Source organism: Hordeum vulgare, chromosome 3H (assembly GCF_904849725.1).
Source record: "Hordeum vulgare subsp. vulgare chromosome 3H, MorexV3_pseudomolecules_assembly, whole genome shotgun sequence".
Lineage (NCBI taxonomy): Eukaryota > Viridiplantae > Streptophyta > Magnoliopsida > Poales > Poaceae > Hordeum > Hordeum vulgare.
The window spans coordinates 347,365,366-347,383,515 of record NC_058520.1 but is presented as its reverse complement, the minus strand read 5'-3'; the positions used below and the strand labels follow the sequence as shown (position 1 = coordinate 347,383,515).

At 44.7% G+C, this 18,150-nt stretch overlaps 1 pseudogene; it reads right to left on the bottom strand.

The window, feature by feature from the left end:
* Positions 1-8,044: 8,044 nt before the first annotated feature.
* On the bottom strand, positions 8,045-8,597 carry LOC123439938 (annotated as a pseudogene).
* Between the last annotated feature and the right edge of the window lie 9,553 nt (positions 8,598-18,150).

Here is an 18,150-nt window from a genome sequence, read left to right as displayed (position 1 = left end):
TCTCTTACAGAAAAAAAATGAAAAATATTTTCATGAGCAGAAAGTTTCTGTCTTTTCTAGCATGACCAAACGATCATCCCCGAGACTAATCATAACGGTTTTGCTTGGCACAAACGCAAAAAGAAACACAAAAAACACAATCATAACAGAATTATGAAAGTGTGGAAAACACAAAACAGAAAAAAAAAAGGATAGATTCGTTGGGTTGCCTCCCAACAAGCGCTTTTGTTTAACGCCCTTAGCTAGGCAAAACGTGATGGAATCACATATAGTCATCTTTGGTGCTCAAACCATAAGTAGCCCTCATCATAGATTCATAAGGCAATCTTATTTTCTTTCTAGGAAAGTGCTCCATGCCCTTCTTCAAAGGAAATTGAAATCTAATATTCACTTCCTTCATATCGACGATAGCACCAATAGTCCTTAGGAAAGGTCTACCAAGAATAATGGGACATGAAGGATTGCAATCTATGTTAAGTACAATGAAATCCACGGGTACATAGTTCTTATTTGTAACAATAAGAACATCATCGATCCTTCCCATGGGTTTCTTGATAGTAGAATCCACAAGATGCAAATTAAGAGAACACTCTTCAATCTCATGAAAACCAAGAATATCACATAAAGACTTTGGAATCGCGGAAACACTAGCACCCAAATCACACAAAGCATTGCACTGATAGTTTTTGATCTTGATTTTGATAGTAGGTTCCCACTGATCATGAAGTTTTCTAGGTATAGAGACTTCTAGTTCGAGCTTCTCTTCAAGAGATTTCATCATAGCATCTACAATATGCGCGGTAAAGGCTTTGCTTTGGCTATAAGCGTGTGGAGAGTTTGCAATGGATTGCATCAAAGAAATGCATTCAAACAAGGAGCAATTATCATAATTGAATTCCTTGAAATCCAAAGTGGGAGTTCCATTACTACCCAAAATTTTGACTTCTTCTACTCCACTCTCCACACCTTTATCCTCAAGATAGGTGGACTCCGAATCATTGGGGCGTTTTTCAACCAAAGTGGATTCATATCCAACCCCTCCATAAATAGGTTTGACACGCGAAAACAAAGATTCAAGAGGAGAAACACCAAGAACTTTAAGATCCTCGTGATTTGCATCACTAGAACACACCCTTTTAAACCATTCATGTCTAGCGCCAATTTGGGAGGTTCTTTCTTTGCTCTCATTCATGGAGATACGCATATCTTTCAAAGTTTCATCCAAGTTGACCTTGGGAGGAGCACATCTAACTTTCAAAGCATCAATATCATAAGACATCCTATCAACGCTCTTAGCCAAATCGTCTATTTTGAGTAGTTTTTCCTCTATGGACGCATTGAAAATCTTTTGAGAGTTAATGAACTCTTTGATATTACTCTCTAAATCAGAGGGTAATTTGTTGTGATTTCCATAAGTGTTGTTGTAGGAATTGCCATAATTGTTAGAGGAGTTACTAGGAAAAGGCCTAGGAACATAGTTTCCTCTAAAAGCATTGTTGTTGCCAAAATTGTTCCTACCAACAAAATTTACGTCCAAACTAGTGTTGCTACTCTCAATCAAAGAAGATAGTGGCATGTCATTAGGATCTATGGTAGCGTTTCTACTAGCAACAAAATTCATCAAATCTTCCATCTTAGAACTAAGCGAGTTAATTTCTAGCAGGCGACCTTTCAGTGTGCCACTGAGAGTAGTTGGTCATGATATTGTCTAGGAGTTTTGTAGTGTCTCCTAACGTGATTTCCATGAACGTTCCATCGGAAGCGGAGTCCAAGATATTGCGAGAAGCGAAATTCAAGCCAGCGTAAAAGATTTGTATAATCATCCACAAACTCAAGCCATGAGCGGGACAATTTCTAATCATAAGCTTCATCCTCTCCCAAGGTTGTGCAACGTGTTCATGATCAAGTTGCTTGAAATTCATGATATTGTTACGTAAGGAGATGATCTTAGCCGGCGGAAAATACTTGGATATGTAAGCATCTTTGCACTTATCCCAAGAATCGATACTATTTTTAGGCAAAGAAGAAAACCAAGTTTTTGTGCGATCTTGCAATGAGAAAGGGAAAAGTTTCAAATTAATCACGTCATTATCCACATCTCTTTTCTTTTACATATCACAAAGCTCAATGAAGGTATTGAGATGGGATGCGGCATCTTCACTAGGAAGGCCAGAGAATTGCTCTTTCATAACAAGATTCAGCAGAGCTGCGTTGATTTCATACGATTCCGCACTAGTGGCGGGAGCAATCGGAGTACTAATAAAATCATTATTATTAGTGCTCGAGAAGTCGCAAAGTTTGGTATTTTCAGCCATGATGACTTCAACAAACCAACAAGCACACAAGCAAGCAAGAGAACCGGCAAAGGAAAACGGCAAAGGCAACAAAACGGCAAAGGAGAAAGGCAAATGAAAACGGCAAATGTGAAGTGAGGGAGAGGAAAACGAGAGGCAACTCGCAAAAAACTAAATGCAGGAGATGAGTTTGTGAGACCTACTTGGATAGATCTTGATCTCTCTTCCCCGGCAACGGCGCCAGAAATACTTCTGATGTCAGCTATGCTACTGCAACAAAAGATCTTCCAATGGCGCCAGAAATAGGTGTGTCGACGGCACCAGGAATCCTTCTGCTACGGCTATGCCTTAAGGGACTTCCTAGGCAAATATGCAAAGGATTTCCCCCGTGGCCTTGGAGCCTTGCATTGGTGTTCCCTCGAAGCGGAAAGGGTGACGTAGCGCAGCGATGGTAAGTATTTCCCTCAGTTTGAGAACCAAGGTATCGATCCAGTGGAGGAGTATCTCAAGAGCCTGCACAAACACAAAGAACCTGCTCCCAACGCTATGAAGGGGTTGTCAATCCCTTATAGATTGTTCGCCAAGTGAGAACTGAAAGCAACAAAGTAACAAAGCAAAGTAAAAGAGGAGGTGTAAACGATAGATGTGAATAGACCCAGGGGCCGTAGTGTTTACTAGTCGCTTCTCTCACGAAAGCAAGTAGACGGTGGGTGAACAAATTATTGTCGAGCAATTGATAGAACCGCGCAAAGTCGTGACAATATCAATGGCAATGTTTATATCTATAGGCATCACGTCCAAAACAAGTAGACCGATACTTTGTGCATCTACTACTATTACTCCACACGTCGACCGCTATCCAGCATGCATCTAGTGTATTAAGTCCAAAAGAACAGAGTAACGCCTTAAGCAAGATGACATGATGTAGATGGACAATCTCATATCAACGACAGAGCCCATCTTGTTACACTTGATGGCAACTACTCAATGTGTGCCTTGCTGCCCCTACTGTCACTGGGAAAGGTCACCACATGGTAAGAACCCAAAACCAAGCACTTTTCCCATTGCAAGAATCATAGATCTAGTTGGCCAAACAAAACCCAAGACTCGGAGAGACTTACAAGGATATCAAATCATGCATATAAGAAATCAGCAAAGACTCAAATATATATCATAGTTAATCTGATCACAAATCCACAATTCATCGGATCTCGACAAACACACTGCGAAAGAAGATTACATAGGATAGATCTCCATGAAGATCATGGAGAACTTTGTATTGAAGATACAAGAGAGAGAAGAAGCCATCTAGCTACTAACTGCGGACCCGTAGGTCTGAAGTGAACTACTCACGAGTCATTGGAGGGGCGATGATGATGAAGCCCTCCAACTCGAAAGTCTCCTCCGGTAGGGTGCCGGGAAGGGTCTCCAGATGAGATCTCGCGGAAACGGAAGCTTGCGGCGGCGGAAAAGTATTTTCGAGGCTCCCCTGATTATTTTTTATTTTTAGGGAATATATAGGCGCAAGATCTAGGTCAGGGGGCACCAGGGTGGCCACAAGCCTGCCCACCTCCACCTCCCCCCTGGTGGCGGAGTGGGGGCTTGTGGGCTCCCTGGTGCCCTCCTGGCTTGGCCCACAGGCCCCCTGATCTTCTTCCGTTCGGGAAAAAATCATTTCGGGGATTTTATTCCGTTAGGACTCCATTCCAAAATCAGATCTGAAAAGAGTCAAAAACACAGAAAAAACAGGAACTGGCACTTGGCACTGAATTAATAAGTTAGTCCCAAACAAGATATAAAAGGTACATAAAACATCCAAAGATGACAAGATAATAGCAGGAAACAATCAAAAATTATAGATACGTTTGAGACGTACCACTCCTCCTCGCACATGCAAGGGAGGCAAAAAAAAAACCCAAAGAATCAACAAAAGATGGCCTACCCGACTGTGACACCCCGAGACCGACGCTCCAGAATATTCCCCTTTTATTTCGTTTTCGTCGTGTGATTATTTTTGATTGTCGCATCATCATCGCATCATGCGCATCATCCGCATTGCATCGGCATTCCGTTGCCACCAGTTTTCAAACTTGCACCGTTATTAGTTGCCGGATCTCTCCATTTTCGTCGTTACCCGTTCTAAGCCCAACCACACACGCACGCGCACGCAGCATCGTCAATTTTTTTTAAAGTGTGTATAAAACTTTCTCTTATTGGGTTGGAACTTGATGTGCGGTATTATTTTAATGTAGGTAGGCCGCCTGCCAAATTTCGTCGCAATCGGAGTCCGTCTGGTACCTGAACGGTCGACCATAGCGGCACCGTATTCGGTCTATCGTCGGACATTTTTCGGTGTTTTAAAAATTACGTTGTCGGGTGCCTGTTCTACCTCTCACCTCCGCCTAGCTACTCTACACGTCCACATAGCCCGTCCCGTGTTTGAGATCGTTCGATTCCGATCGCGCGGTTGAAACCGGGGCGAAAAACTGCTAAACCTAGCCCCCCCACACACACACATTGTTATAAATAGACCCCTCCTCCTTATTTTGGGCATCCAACCCCCTTGCCTCGAAATCCGTGCAACCCTAGCCGCCTCCCACCAGCTCCCTCTCTCTCCTCTCAGCCGTCGGGCCCGCCGAAGCCCATCTTGGCCAGCCCAAGCCCGGTTCGCCACGAGCCGACGCTCGCCCCTGCCTGCCCGAGCGTGCTCGCCCACGCGCCGTCCCCGGCCAACCTCGTCACAAGCCGCCGCCGTGTCGTCATGGAGCGCCGCTGCCGATCGAGCACGTGGGGAATGGATCCCAACCAACAACTCCAGCCGCCGTCGCCTCATCCTGGCCGCCACGTCGCCCTAGCTCATCGCTGCAGCGTCCCTCGGCCAAATCCGCCGTCGGCTGCCACGGCCTGGTCGGTCCCTCGCCGGAATGCCGCCTCCCGGCCCCCTTCGTGACGTGGTCGGCGCCACCATGGCCCAAGCTCGGGAGCGAGCAAGGGAGGAACGACGCGGCGAGCGCGTGCCCTGCTTGTCGCCCGTGGCCTCGCCCGCAGGTGGGCCCAGCCCCTTCTAGCCGGCCCGACCAGTGCCCCAGGATCCAGGCCGCCTCTCCTGTTGCCTCCTCTCCATCCTAGGCTCGGCCCGTCAAGGTGAGCTTCCCCGCGCCTATCCTGCGCCTAGGCGTCAAGTAGCTAATGTGCGCCCTCAAACTCGGCCCATTTAGTATTTCAGGACTTTCTCTATGATTAATTAATTTCAGGAAATATATAGATATTTGAAACGGGCGTAGATTTTAAACCGTGTATCGGATCAGAGCGATTTATATATCAAACTTGTGTAGTTCTTCCGTATATTCATAACTTGCAACTTGCATGCATGTTTGAAGTGATTTGACTTGCCATATGCCTCAATTTACATGTTGTCCTATTATGTTAATTGTCCCATATTAATTTTCGTACATGTCCAGATTGCTCAAACCCCGTGGATGAAATGCTCATGTTTTTAGGGACCTTTTTCCATGTATTTTAGAGTAGTTTTTTGTATTTTTGCATGTAGGATTCCGTCGCTAGTTTATTATATCGTGCTTAGGACATATTCTCGCATATTCGTGTGGCATTATTTTGATTTTGCAACCCCACATGTTATATATGTTTCCGGGGTAGAAAAATCCATAGAATTTAACTGTGCATTTAATTTTAGCTTTTGAGCAAGTTAGCGCGTGTGATATTTTGCCATGTTGCCCTTTTTTTTATTTTATGGGATTTAATTTGTGCATGATATGAAGGAGTTGTCAACTAGAGATATGCCCTTGGATGTGTAGGCTAGCCTCTGGTAATTTTGGTTGCAATAGAAATCCATGTTTAGATGTGGTTTGCTTGTTCTCAACATGCTAGAAAATAGTGTTGTTTTGGAGATGCTGAAATATTTTTAAGTCTGAAATATGTTATATTTTGTTGCTGTCTTTCCGTGAGTTTATCCGGTGATATGTAGCTCTTTTGAGGTTGGTGCAATGGAGTTAGTTGTAGTCCTTAAGATTCTCTAGCATGCTATCAACTTTCATGCCATTTGGAGACCTGTAGCATATAGTTTTGTTGCTGTCAATATGCCTTCAGATCGAAAACTGCACTGTCATAAACTCGGATTTTCACTAAGTCTAAAACTGTATGTGAGATGCCCTTTTGTGAGTTCTTTTCCTACTAATCCATGCTTCCTTGGTAAAAGTTATTAGTTCTATGTTGTAGTGCATCTTGACCTCTACTATCTCATGCCTTAGTTGAGCATTTTGGATTTGTGTAGCTAGTGTTCGAAGGCGTAGAAAATGCTATGTAGCTGATTTTGGCAGATTGTAGTGATTTCTTGTTTAGCTCGTAGTTGTTGAACCGTTGCTCCGTTTTGATCGTGTCCTATATGAAACTTGCTTAGAATCTCGTGTAGTTTCATATTATCTTGCTGGTTGTATGTCTTGGGATGCTTGTGATTGTCGTTGCACACATATTGCATTCATGCCATCATATCTTGCGATGTTTGTATCTTTTGAACCGAAGCTTCGTTGGAGATGTTCTCTATATGTAAATTGATTGAAACGGCGCGTAGAATCATGTGAACCTATTTATTTTTCTGCTTAAGAAATATTTAAACATGTTAATTCAGATCTGGTCAGAATTATAAATTAACATATGGGGTCATTTCGGAGATGCTATATGTCATTTCCGACCTCATTTAAAATGCTTAGATAGGTAGTTTAATTACGCTTCACCTCTTGCCATGTTTAACAACATTTAATATTGACGTGTACCTAATCGGGATAGAACTAAATAATTCGTATGTGGAGTTTCGTCAATATGCAACTCGTTGCATATTGAACTTCACTTAATGTGTAGTAGTTGATTGTTATGAATTGACATGTCATGTCTTGCATATATCCAACCGTTCGTGCATCATACGTGTTGTGCATCGTGTGGTTTATATCTTGTGTTGATTCTTGTTTCCGGTTTGCTTTGTCTCGATAGAGTTCCGCAAGCGTGTCGGAAAGTGAGGACCCGTTCGACTACATCGGTTTGTCAGCTTCACAGAGTGATTCTTCTTCCAAGCGGGATCTCAAGCAAGATGACCATTTCCCCAGATACCATTACTATCATTGCCATGCTAGTTTATCACTTCTATCGATTATGTCTTGTTGCCTACCACCTGTTAAATATCAGCCCCTCAACATTGCCATGAAAACCTTCAACATGTTCACAACCTAGCAAACAACTGATTGGCTATGTTAGTGCTTGCTTAACCATGTGTTAACGTTGCTAGTTGCAGGTGCAGTTGTTTCCTTGTGATAACGTGGGTTCCTTGATATATCACCCTATTAAATGCTATCTCCCCTAATAATAAAGCGTGGAGCGCTTCTGCCATACGTCGTGGCTTTTTACAAAAAAGCCCCTGTGGTTTATTGAAATCAACCTGCGGTCCTTTGTTTAATGAAAAAATGTTCTGTTTTTATAGAAGCGCCCTTCCCGTAGTCAAGGTCTTCTTATCCACACGCACCCGCGGCCGGCATCTCCTATCCACGCGCACCATGCAGCGCTCCGCCTCTCCCCACCCACCTCGTGACGCGCCCCGTGCGCTGCTGGCCGCCTCCTGCCCCGTCCTCACTCCTGGAGCTCGAACGGGCTAAACAGCGCCGCCAGGGCCGCCCCGCGCCAGCCACCCCCGGCGCCTCCCCGGCCTCCTCCGCCTCCCCTGCCCCTCCTCTCCATCTACATAATTAATCTTCAGTTTCTTCGTCGTCATCCTCGTACACCCACTCCCACTCCTCGTCGTCCTCGTCATCTTGTTCTTCCATGGACGAACCCCTGGCCATGGATAGCGCGTTCCAATGCCGGAGGACGAGCTCCCACCCCACCATGGACCCCGTCTCTGCGGCGTCCCACCTTGAGGAGAAGAACCCCTACTGGGACCCGAGCAGCCTTGCCGCGAACAGCACGGCCGACCCCGCCGCTGTCGAGCACCCACAGGAGCGCGGCCTCCGCTGCCACGGCTGCCGCGGGGAAGGCCAGCATCCGCCACATCATCCCGCGCCTCATCTCCTCGGACAAGTCCGGGCCAAGCCGGAACGACATCTGGCCCTGGCGGCCGCCTGCGCCCCATTCTTGGCCGGTCTTCGCTACTGACGTTGTCGCCGTGGCATCAGTGGTGGCCTCGACATTGCTGGGGCTGGCCGCCGGCCGGAAGGTGGCCGCGCTGGCGCGGCAGACTGGGGCGGTGGGAAGGAGCCGGCGGGACACAGTGGCACGGGAAGGGAGAAGGAGCAGCTCCATGGCCGCATGCTTGGAGTGTTGTGGCCTGTGGGAGTGTGGGTTGTGACCGTTTGTCCGTGTGTGGGGACTGGGAAGACGAGAAAAGAATGAAGGCCGCGCATGTGGTATCCTCGTCCGTGTGTGGGAACTGGGATATTTTCGCTTTCTTAAAGAGGAGTAACAAACTATCAGAAATTGGAGGATTTCAACCCATGTTTAAGATTTGTACAAGTGCCATTTCAAATTTCGTTGTAGACTTGCTTCCAATAAAGGAATTATGTGGGTAGTGGGAATTTCTAAGCATTTCATGGCCTCATACTACAATTTTCTTTATGATCTCCTGTAATTTTTAGTGGAGTATATCTACAATCGTTATTTTATTCCATTCTAGATTTTATCGCTGAAATGTACTATAACACTAATCTTTCTAGGATTGAAGAACCCACATTCAATTGACATTATGACATTGAATTCATCAGTTGTATCGGGAAAATTTAATTTAAATCTGGTAAAACTAGTACGATTTGAAAGATTTTGTAATAATTCAAGTAGGTTTTGCATTTTTTTTCTAGCCCGGTGCAACGCACGGGCATTTGTACTAGTTTAAATTAATGCACCTATATATTGGGTAAAAGGTGGAAGGCTTGGCCTTTCTAGCCTGGTGTTTTGTTCCACCTTTGCCGCCTTAGTTTCGGTTACCGGTGTTATGTTCCATAATTGAGCGCTCCTAACACGATCTGGGTTGTTATGGGGACCCCCTTGATAATTCGTTTTAGATTAAGGCTGATCTGGCAAGGCCCAACATTGGTACTCAATTTGCCAACATAATAATTTTGTTAATACTGAAGAGCATAGGGCGTCATGAACCCGAGGAGTAATTCAACATAATACAGGGGGCCAGTGCTGATGGTGTTGGTCCCAAACGGACTGCCTGCGGGGCCACCGCGAGGAAACTCGGGGTTTGGTTCTTGTATCTAGTTCCATCTGGTCGTGTCCTGAGAACGAGATACGCGGCTCCTATCGGGTTCGTCGACACGTCGGGCGGCCTTGCTGGATTAGTTTTACCTTTGACGAATGTCTTGTGCATCGGGATTCCGGTGATGCTTTGGGTAATCTCAGAGTTGAGGTTTTCCACTAAGGAGTCCGACGAGATCGCGAGCTTCATGATCGAGGATTTCTATGTGGCTTGTGGTAATTTGTAATGGATTAGTTGGAGCACCCCTGTAGGGTTAAATCTTTAGAAAGCCGTGCCCGCGGTTATGTGGCAATGTGGAAACTTTGTTTAACACTGGTTCTAGACAACTTGAAGTTAACTTAATTAAAATATGCCAACTGATTGCGTAACCGTGACTGTCTCTTTCGTGAGCTCCTTCTCCGATCGAGGACACGATGGGGTTATGTGTGACGTAAGTAGGTGTTCAGGATCATTCATTTGATCAACAGTAGTTCACGTCTGTTATGCGTAGTTCTTCCCCCTCTTTGTTCTTGTACTCGTAAGTTAGCCACCTCATATTGCTTACTCGCTTGCTGCAGCCTCACCACTTAACCATGCCTCACCTTTAAGCTTTGCTATTCTTGATACCTTTGGAAATGAGATTGCTGAGTCCCTTGTGGCTCACAAATTACTACAACACCAGTTGCTGGTTCAGGTAAAGGTTACTTGACGCGAGCGCGTGGATTGTTCATTTGGAGTTGCTTCTTCTTCTTCATCGATCTAGGATGAGTTCCAGGCCGGCAGCCTGGGATAGCAAGGATGGACGTCGTTCTTCTTTTCTCGTTTGTTTTGGTCCTTAGTCGGACCCTGCTCTTCTTCATGATGATTATGTATTGTACTGATGTGACTCTCATGTAGCTGGTGGCGAGTGTAAGCCAATTCCATATACTCTTCTCTTCAGTACATGTACTTGTAATGATATCCATTCTTGCGAAACGACGAGATGCGCTTCTATCCCTGATGAGGCCCTCGTGCCAAATTAAGCATAGGGTCGCATCTTGGGCATTATAAGTTGGTATCAAAGCAGTACCGACCTAGGAGCCCCCTTGATTGATCGAACTTGGCTGAGTCGAGTCTAGTGAAATACTGCTTTGAGTCTAGTTATATGTCGGAGAGTAGGTTTCTTTTTTTTCCTCTTCTATGCTCTCGTGAGGAATCTTGACATAATATTTTAATTCTACTCCTCTTCTTACTCAAAAAAAATTTGCATCATGCGGATATTTTTGGAATCTATATGATGTCGATGTGATGGAGTTCTGTCTTGGTGCCTCCTGTCTGACTTGATTTCTTCCGGGGAGTTGAGCTCCAGGGGATTCTTGAGCACATCGCTATCATTCAGATTTCTTAGTATCTCACGACGAAGGATGTTCGAAATTGCTTCAATACTAGTAGTGGCGAGAGGAGTCCGGCTTCCCAAGTACTAGTGCAGAGAGTTTTGGATGTATCGCCATACTTAGTATCGTTTTGATTGCGAGTGTCTGTGATAGATGAAGTTTCGAGATTTTGGTTATGTGTTGACGGATGTGATACACTGGACGGGTTAGTATAGGAGTTGAGTGATATATTACTCCTTGTATCCGTGGACCAGATTGCATGACCAGAAATTTCGGGAGTTCTTAGGTGAGAATTCAAGTAGTTACTTATAGGACAATCTTCCAACAAAGGCATGATGTTAGGTTGGGCTTCGACATCTAGTGGATTCATTTGTTCACGGTCGTCTTACAGTGGTTCTTGTTGTGTCTTAAAGAGTCCTTGTACTTTCTACGACTCGGGGACGCTTCGTATGTCGTGTGGACTGCCTTGCACAGGATGGCTACTGTAAGGATCGAGCCCGTGCGATCCTGTCCACGAAAATATCGAGCGGGATATTTCTCATTAATTTGTTCTGGCTTGTTTCGTAAGCCTCACCCTTTGTTTTGTTGGAATTTGGTAATTTGAGTTGCTTCGATGTCAAACGGTGATTTCATATCTTTCCAAGAGTTGTTATCATATTTCTACGGGAATGCTCATTAATTCTTGTGCTCAAATCAAATTGTCTTATCATTTCTTGTCAACCGGAGTTGTTATGTCAATTCTTTTCCAACCAGTGTGCTTCTCTTCAGTGAATTCCATCCTCTCCTATTTTGTAGGATCAATCTATCTTCTCTTTCCGGAGTCATCTCATCTGTCCCATGTTGTCTTTGTTTTCCCCGCCCTCCCGCCCTTTTTCTTCACTGATTCATTATCATCCAAGTGTATTTCATTTCATTATAGCTTCCGCTATCTTCGCTTCCGTGTTGTATCCGGTAATTCATTGTGAAGATTCTCAGGAGCTTCGAGTTCATCATTTCTTCATTTTTGTCCTCTTTTCCGGTGAATTCAGTTCAAGCTATCCGTGTTCATCATGTCCTTTTCGTGCTTGTAATTCTTTCCTGTGTTGGAAATTCTTATCAGCCTATTTTGTTTATTCATTCCTCTCTTTTCTATCCGGAGTGTTGAAGATATTTCAGAAGTCCTGATTTTCAATCCTTCAATTATTTCGGGGTTCTCAACCTCATCTAGTTTTTATTTGTACCGGTGCAATATCTCTCTTCTAAGCAATCTTTTCAACGGTGATTTCTCTGAGTGGGCCCATAACCCACAGGTTCTTTCCCAAGATCTCTTCTAGCTCTTGTAATCTTTCCGGAGTTCTCTAATTCTTTTCAAATATGACGTAAGTATGAATTTCATCAGTCATATCCCTTCTCCAAGATCTACTAAAATTGTTTCTCGTCTTTGGCTCACCCTTTCATTCTTCTTTATTCCAGAGTGTCTCAGTAGTTCTTGGTGGTGTTCTTCTCATCATTCTCAACATTGAAGACCGAATGAGTGTTCTCCCAAATCTTGGTCCATTCTCTTCATGATTCATCATTTAAGCTTTGTGGCATCATCTCGAATTGTTGTCAATCATGAGTATTACTTCCATATCTATCCGGTGCATTTCTGAGTTGTTTTCATTTCTTGATCCTCCGGAGATTTCTTCGTTCTCATCTTTCAGCTTTCGTTCTCAAATTCTTCTCAATTGTTGTCTCTTCGTTCGTCTCTCAATTATTCTGGTGCCTTGTTCAAGTTTTTCTCTCAGGTGGCTCATGATCTCTTCATTCTCATGCATCCCCATTCAATCCAATTCTTACCGGTGTCTCTTCAAGACTTCTTCAAATTTGTGCTCATATATCTCCTCAATCATTTCTAGAAGAATAAGTGGTACGCTAAATCCGTTGCTTGTCATCAATTAAACTTGATGAAGGATAAGGATAACGTAATTCTTATTCTTGTTCATAGTGATCTGAATTCTTCTTCCGGAGTGGCTCATGATATCAATTCTTTGGCTCAAGGTGTTCTCCAAGATTCTTGTGGTAGTAGTTCTTGTTTTCTTCTCCGTTCCCTCTTTCCAAGATCTAGTTTATATTCTCTTGTTCCACAGTTGTGGTGATGCTTCTCTTTTGGGTCAATCATATTGTTCTATCAAGATCATATTGTTCCCTTCTACAATTTAGTTAGTTTGTTGTGAATTTTCTCAAGATCTGTCCATCTTTTCGAATTTTTGTCCCCTTTTCCTACCGAAGTGTTGCCGAAATTTTCTGTGAATTCTTTCTTGTTTCTCATGTCATTCTTCACCCTCTTTGCAACCTTCAAGGATTGTTGGTTTCACTCGTTTGTCAAAGGAGAAACTAAGTTTTACCTCTTGTTTTCTCATCCTCTTCCCCTTTCATTCTTTGATCTCGGGTCGAGATCCTCTTGTAGTGTAGGAGAGTTGTGACAGCCCGAGACCGACGCTCCAGAAGATTCAACTTTTATTCCGTTTTCGTCGTGTGATTATTTTTATTTGTCGCATCATCATTGCATCATGTGCATCATCCGCATTGCATTGGCATTCCGTTGCCGCCATTTTTCAAACTTGCACCGTTATTAGTTGCCGGATCTCTCCGTTTTCGGCGTTGCCCGTTCTGAGCCCAACCACACACGCACGCGCGTGCGGCATCGTCAAATATTTGTTTTTAAAAGTGTGTATAAAACTTTCTCTGATTGGGTTGGAACTTGACGTGGGGTCTTATTTTAATATAGGTAGGCCGCCTGCCGAATTTCGTTGCAATCGGAGTCCATCTGGTACCCGGACGCTCGACCGTAGCGGCACCGTAGGACATTTTTCGATGTTTTAAAAATTACGTTGTTGGGTGCCCGTTCTCCCTCTCACCTCCACTTAGCTACTCTACACGGCCACTTAGCCCGTCCCGCGTTCGAGATCGTTCGATTCCGATCGTGCGGTTGAAACCGGGGTGAAAAACTACTAAACCTAGCCCCCCATTGTTATAAATAGACCCCTTCTAATTTTGAGTAGCCAACCCCCTTGCCTCGAAATCTGTTCAACCCTAGCCACCTCCCACCAGCCCCCTCTCTCTCCTCTCAGCCGTCGGGCCCGCCGGACCCATCTGGGGCCCGCCCGAGCCCGGTTCACCCCAAGCCGCCGCTCGCCCCTGCCTGCCCGAGCGTGCTCGCCCCCGCGTCGTCCCCGGCCAGCCTCGTCGCCAGCCGTCGCCGTGCCGTCATGGAGCGCCGCCGCCGGTCGAGCAAGTGGGGAATGGAGCCCCAACCGCCAACTCCGTCCACGGCCGCCTCATCCTGGCCGCCACGTCCCCTAGCCCGTCGCTACACCGTCCCTCGGCCAGATCCGGTGACCTCGAGGCCGGATCCGCCGCCGGCTGCCGCGGCCTGGTTGGTCCCTCGCCAGAACGCCGCCTCCCGGCCCCCTCCGCGCCTGGCCGGCACCGCCATGGCCCGAGCTCGGGAGCGAGCAGGGAAGGAACGACGCGGCGAGCGTGTGCCCTGCTCGTCGCCCGTGGCCTCACCCGCACGTGGGCCCAGCCCCTTCCAGCTGGCCCGACCGGCGCCCCACGGCCCAGGCCGCCTCTCGTGCTGCCTCCTCTCCGTCGTGGGCTCGGCCCGTCGAGGTGAGCTTCCCCCGCGCCTATCCTGTGCCTAGGCGTCAAGTAGCTAGTGTGCGCCCTCAGATTTGGCCCATTTAGTATTTTAGGATATCTCTGTGATTAATTAATTTCAGGAAATATATAGATATTTCAAACGGGCATAGATTTTAAACCGTGTATCGGATCAGAGTGATTTATATATGAAACTTGTGTAGTTTTTCGCGTAGATTCATAATTAGCAACTTGCGTGCATGTTTGCAGTCATTTGAGTTGCCATATGCCTTGATTTACGTGTTGTCCTATTATGTTAATTGTCCCGTATTAATTTTCGTGCGTATCCGGATTGCTCAAACCACGTGGATGAAATGCTCATGTTTTAGGGACCTTTTTCCATGTATTTTAGAGTAGTTGTTTGTATTTTTGCATGTAGGATTCCGTAGCTAGTTTATTATATCGTGTTTAGTATATATTCTCGCATATTTGTGTGGCATTATTTTGATTTTGCAACCCCACATGTTATATATGTTTCCGGGGTAGAAAAATCCATAGAATTTAACTGTGCATTTAGTTTTAGCTTTTGAGCAAAGTTAGCGCGCGTGATATTTTGCCATGTTGCCCTTTTGTTTATTTTGTGGAATTTAATCTGTGCATGATATGAAGGAGTTGTTAACTAGAGATATGCCCTTGGATGTGTAGGCTAGCCTCTGGTAATTTTGGTTGCAATAGAAATCCATGTTTAGATGTGGTTTGCTTGTTCTCAACATGCTAGAAAATAGTGTTGTTTTGGAGATACTGAAATATTTCTAACTCTCAAATCTGTTATATTTTGTTGTTGTCTTTCCATGAGTTTATGTGGTGATATGTAGCTCTTTTGAGGTTGGTGCAATGGAGTTAGTTGTAGTCCTTAAGATTCTCTAGCATGCTGTCAATTTTCATGCCATTTGGAGACCTGTACCATATAGTTTTGTTGCTGTCAATATGCCTTCGGATCGAAAACTGCACTGTCATAAACTGGGATTTTCACTTAGTCTGAAACTGTATGTGAGATGCCCTTTTGTAAGTTCTTTTCCTAGTAATCCATGCTTCCTTCCTAAATGTTATTAGTTGTATGTTGTAGTGCATCTTGACCTCTACTGTCTCATGCCTTGGTTGAGCATTTTGGATTTGTGTAGCTAGTGTTCGAAGGCGTAGAAAATGCTATGTGGCTGATTTTGGCAGATTGTAGTGATTTCTTGTTTAGCTCGTAGTTGTTGAACCGTTGCTCCATTTTGATCGTGTCCTATATGAAACTTGCTTGGAATCTCGTGTAGTTTCATATTATCTTGCTGGTTGTATGTCTTGGGATGCTTGTGACTGTCGTTGCACACATATTGCATTCATGCCATCATATCTTGCGGTGTTTGTATCTTTTGAACCGTAGCTCCGTTGGAGATGTTCTCTATATGTAAATTGATTGAAACGATGCGTAGAATCACGTGAACCTATTTATTTTGCTGTTTAACAAATATTTAAACATGTTAATTCAGATCTGATCAGAATTATAAATTAACATATGGGGTCATTTCGGAGATGCTATATGTCATTTCCGACCTCATTTCAAATGCCTAGATAGGTAGTTTAATTACGCTTCACCTTTTCCATGTTTAACAACATTTAATATTGACGTGTACCTAATCGGGATAGAACTAAATAATTCATATGTGGAGTTTCGTCAATATGCAACTCATTGCATATTGAACTTTACTTAATGTGTAGTAGTTGATTGTTGTGAATTGACATGTCATGTCTTGCATATATCCAACCGTTCTTGCATCATATGTGTTGTGCATCGTGTGGTGCATATCGTGTGTTGATTCTTGTTTTCGGTTTGCTTCGTCTCGATAGAGTCAGCTTCACGGAGTCATTCTTCTTCCAAGCGGGATCTCAAGCAAGATGACCATTTCCCCAGATACCATTACTATCATTGCCATGCTAGTTTATCGCTTCTATCGATTATGTCTCGTTGCCTACCACCTGTTAAATACCAGCCCCTCAACATTGCCATGAAAACCTTCAACATGTTCACAACCTAACAAACCACTGATTGGCTATGTTACTGCTTGCTTAACCATGTGTTAGCGTTGCTAGTTGCAGGTGATGTTGTTTCCATGTGATAACATGGGTTCCTTGAAATATCACCCTATTAAATGGAATTTAAATTAATGCACCTATATATTGCGTAAAAGGTGGAAGGCTTGGTCTTTCTAGCCTGGTGTTTTGGTCCACCTTTGTCGCCTTAGTTTCGATTACCGGTGTTAAGTTCCATAATTGAGCGCTCCTAACACGATCGTGGTTGTTATGGGCACCCCGTTGATAATTTGTTTTAGATTAAAGTTGGTCTGGCAAGGCCCAACATTGGTACTATATTTGCCAACATAATAATTTTGTTAATACTGAAAAGCATAGGGCGTCATGAACCCGAGGAGTAATTCAACATAATACACGGGGGGCAGTGCTCATGGTGTTGGTCCCTAACGGACTGCTTGCGGGGCCACCGTGAGGAAACTCGGGGTTTGGTTCTCGTAGCTAGTTCCATCCGGTCGTGTCCTGAGAACAAGATATGCGGCTCCTATCGGGTTCGTCGACACGTCGGGCGGCCTTGCTAGATTAGTTTTACCTTTGACAAATGTCTTGTGCATCAGGATTCCGGTAATGCTTTGGGTAATCTGAGGGTTGAGGTTTTCTACTAAGGAGTCCGACGAGATCGCGAGCTTCGTGATCGAGGATTTCTATGCGACTTGTGGTAATTTGTGATGGATTAGTTGGAGCACCCCTGCAGGGTTAAATCTTTCGGAAAGCCGTGCCTGTGGTTATGTGGCAACGTGGAAAATTTGTTTAACACTGGTTCTAGACAACTTGAAGTTAACTTAATTAAAATATGCCAACTGAGTGTGTAACCGTGACTGTCTCTTTCGTGAGCTCCTTCTCCGATCGAGGACACGGTGGGGTTATGTGTGACGTAAGTAGGTGTTCAGGATCATTCATTTGATCAATAGTAGTTCATGTTCGTTATGCGTAGTTCTTCCCCCTCTTTGTTCTTGTACTCGTAAGTTAGCCACCTCATATTGCTTAGTCGCTTGCTTCAGCCTCACCACTTAACCATGCCTCACCTTTAAGCTTTGCTAGTCTTGATACCTTTGGAAATGAGATTGTTGAGTCCCCTGTGGCTCACAGATTACTAAAACACCAGTTGCAGGTTCAGGTAAAGGTTACTTGAGCGAGCGTGTGTATTTTTTATTTGGAGTTGCTTCTTCTTCTTCTTCTTCGATCTAGGATGGGTTCCAGGCCGGCAGCCTGGGATAGCAAGGATGGACGTCGTTCTTCTTTTCTCGTTTGTTTTCGTCCATAGTCGGACCCTGCTCTTCTTCATGATGATTATGTATTGTACTGATGTGACTCTGATGTAGCTTGTGTCCAGTGTAAGCCAATTCCATATACTCTTCTCTTTAGTACATGTACTTGCAACGATATCCATTCTTGCGAAACGACGAGATGCGCTTCTATACCTGACGAGGCCCTTGTGCCAAATTAAGGATAGGGTCGCATCTTGGGCGTTACACTGACGGTCGTGGGGATCACACGCCGTGGCGCCGGCCCC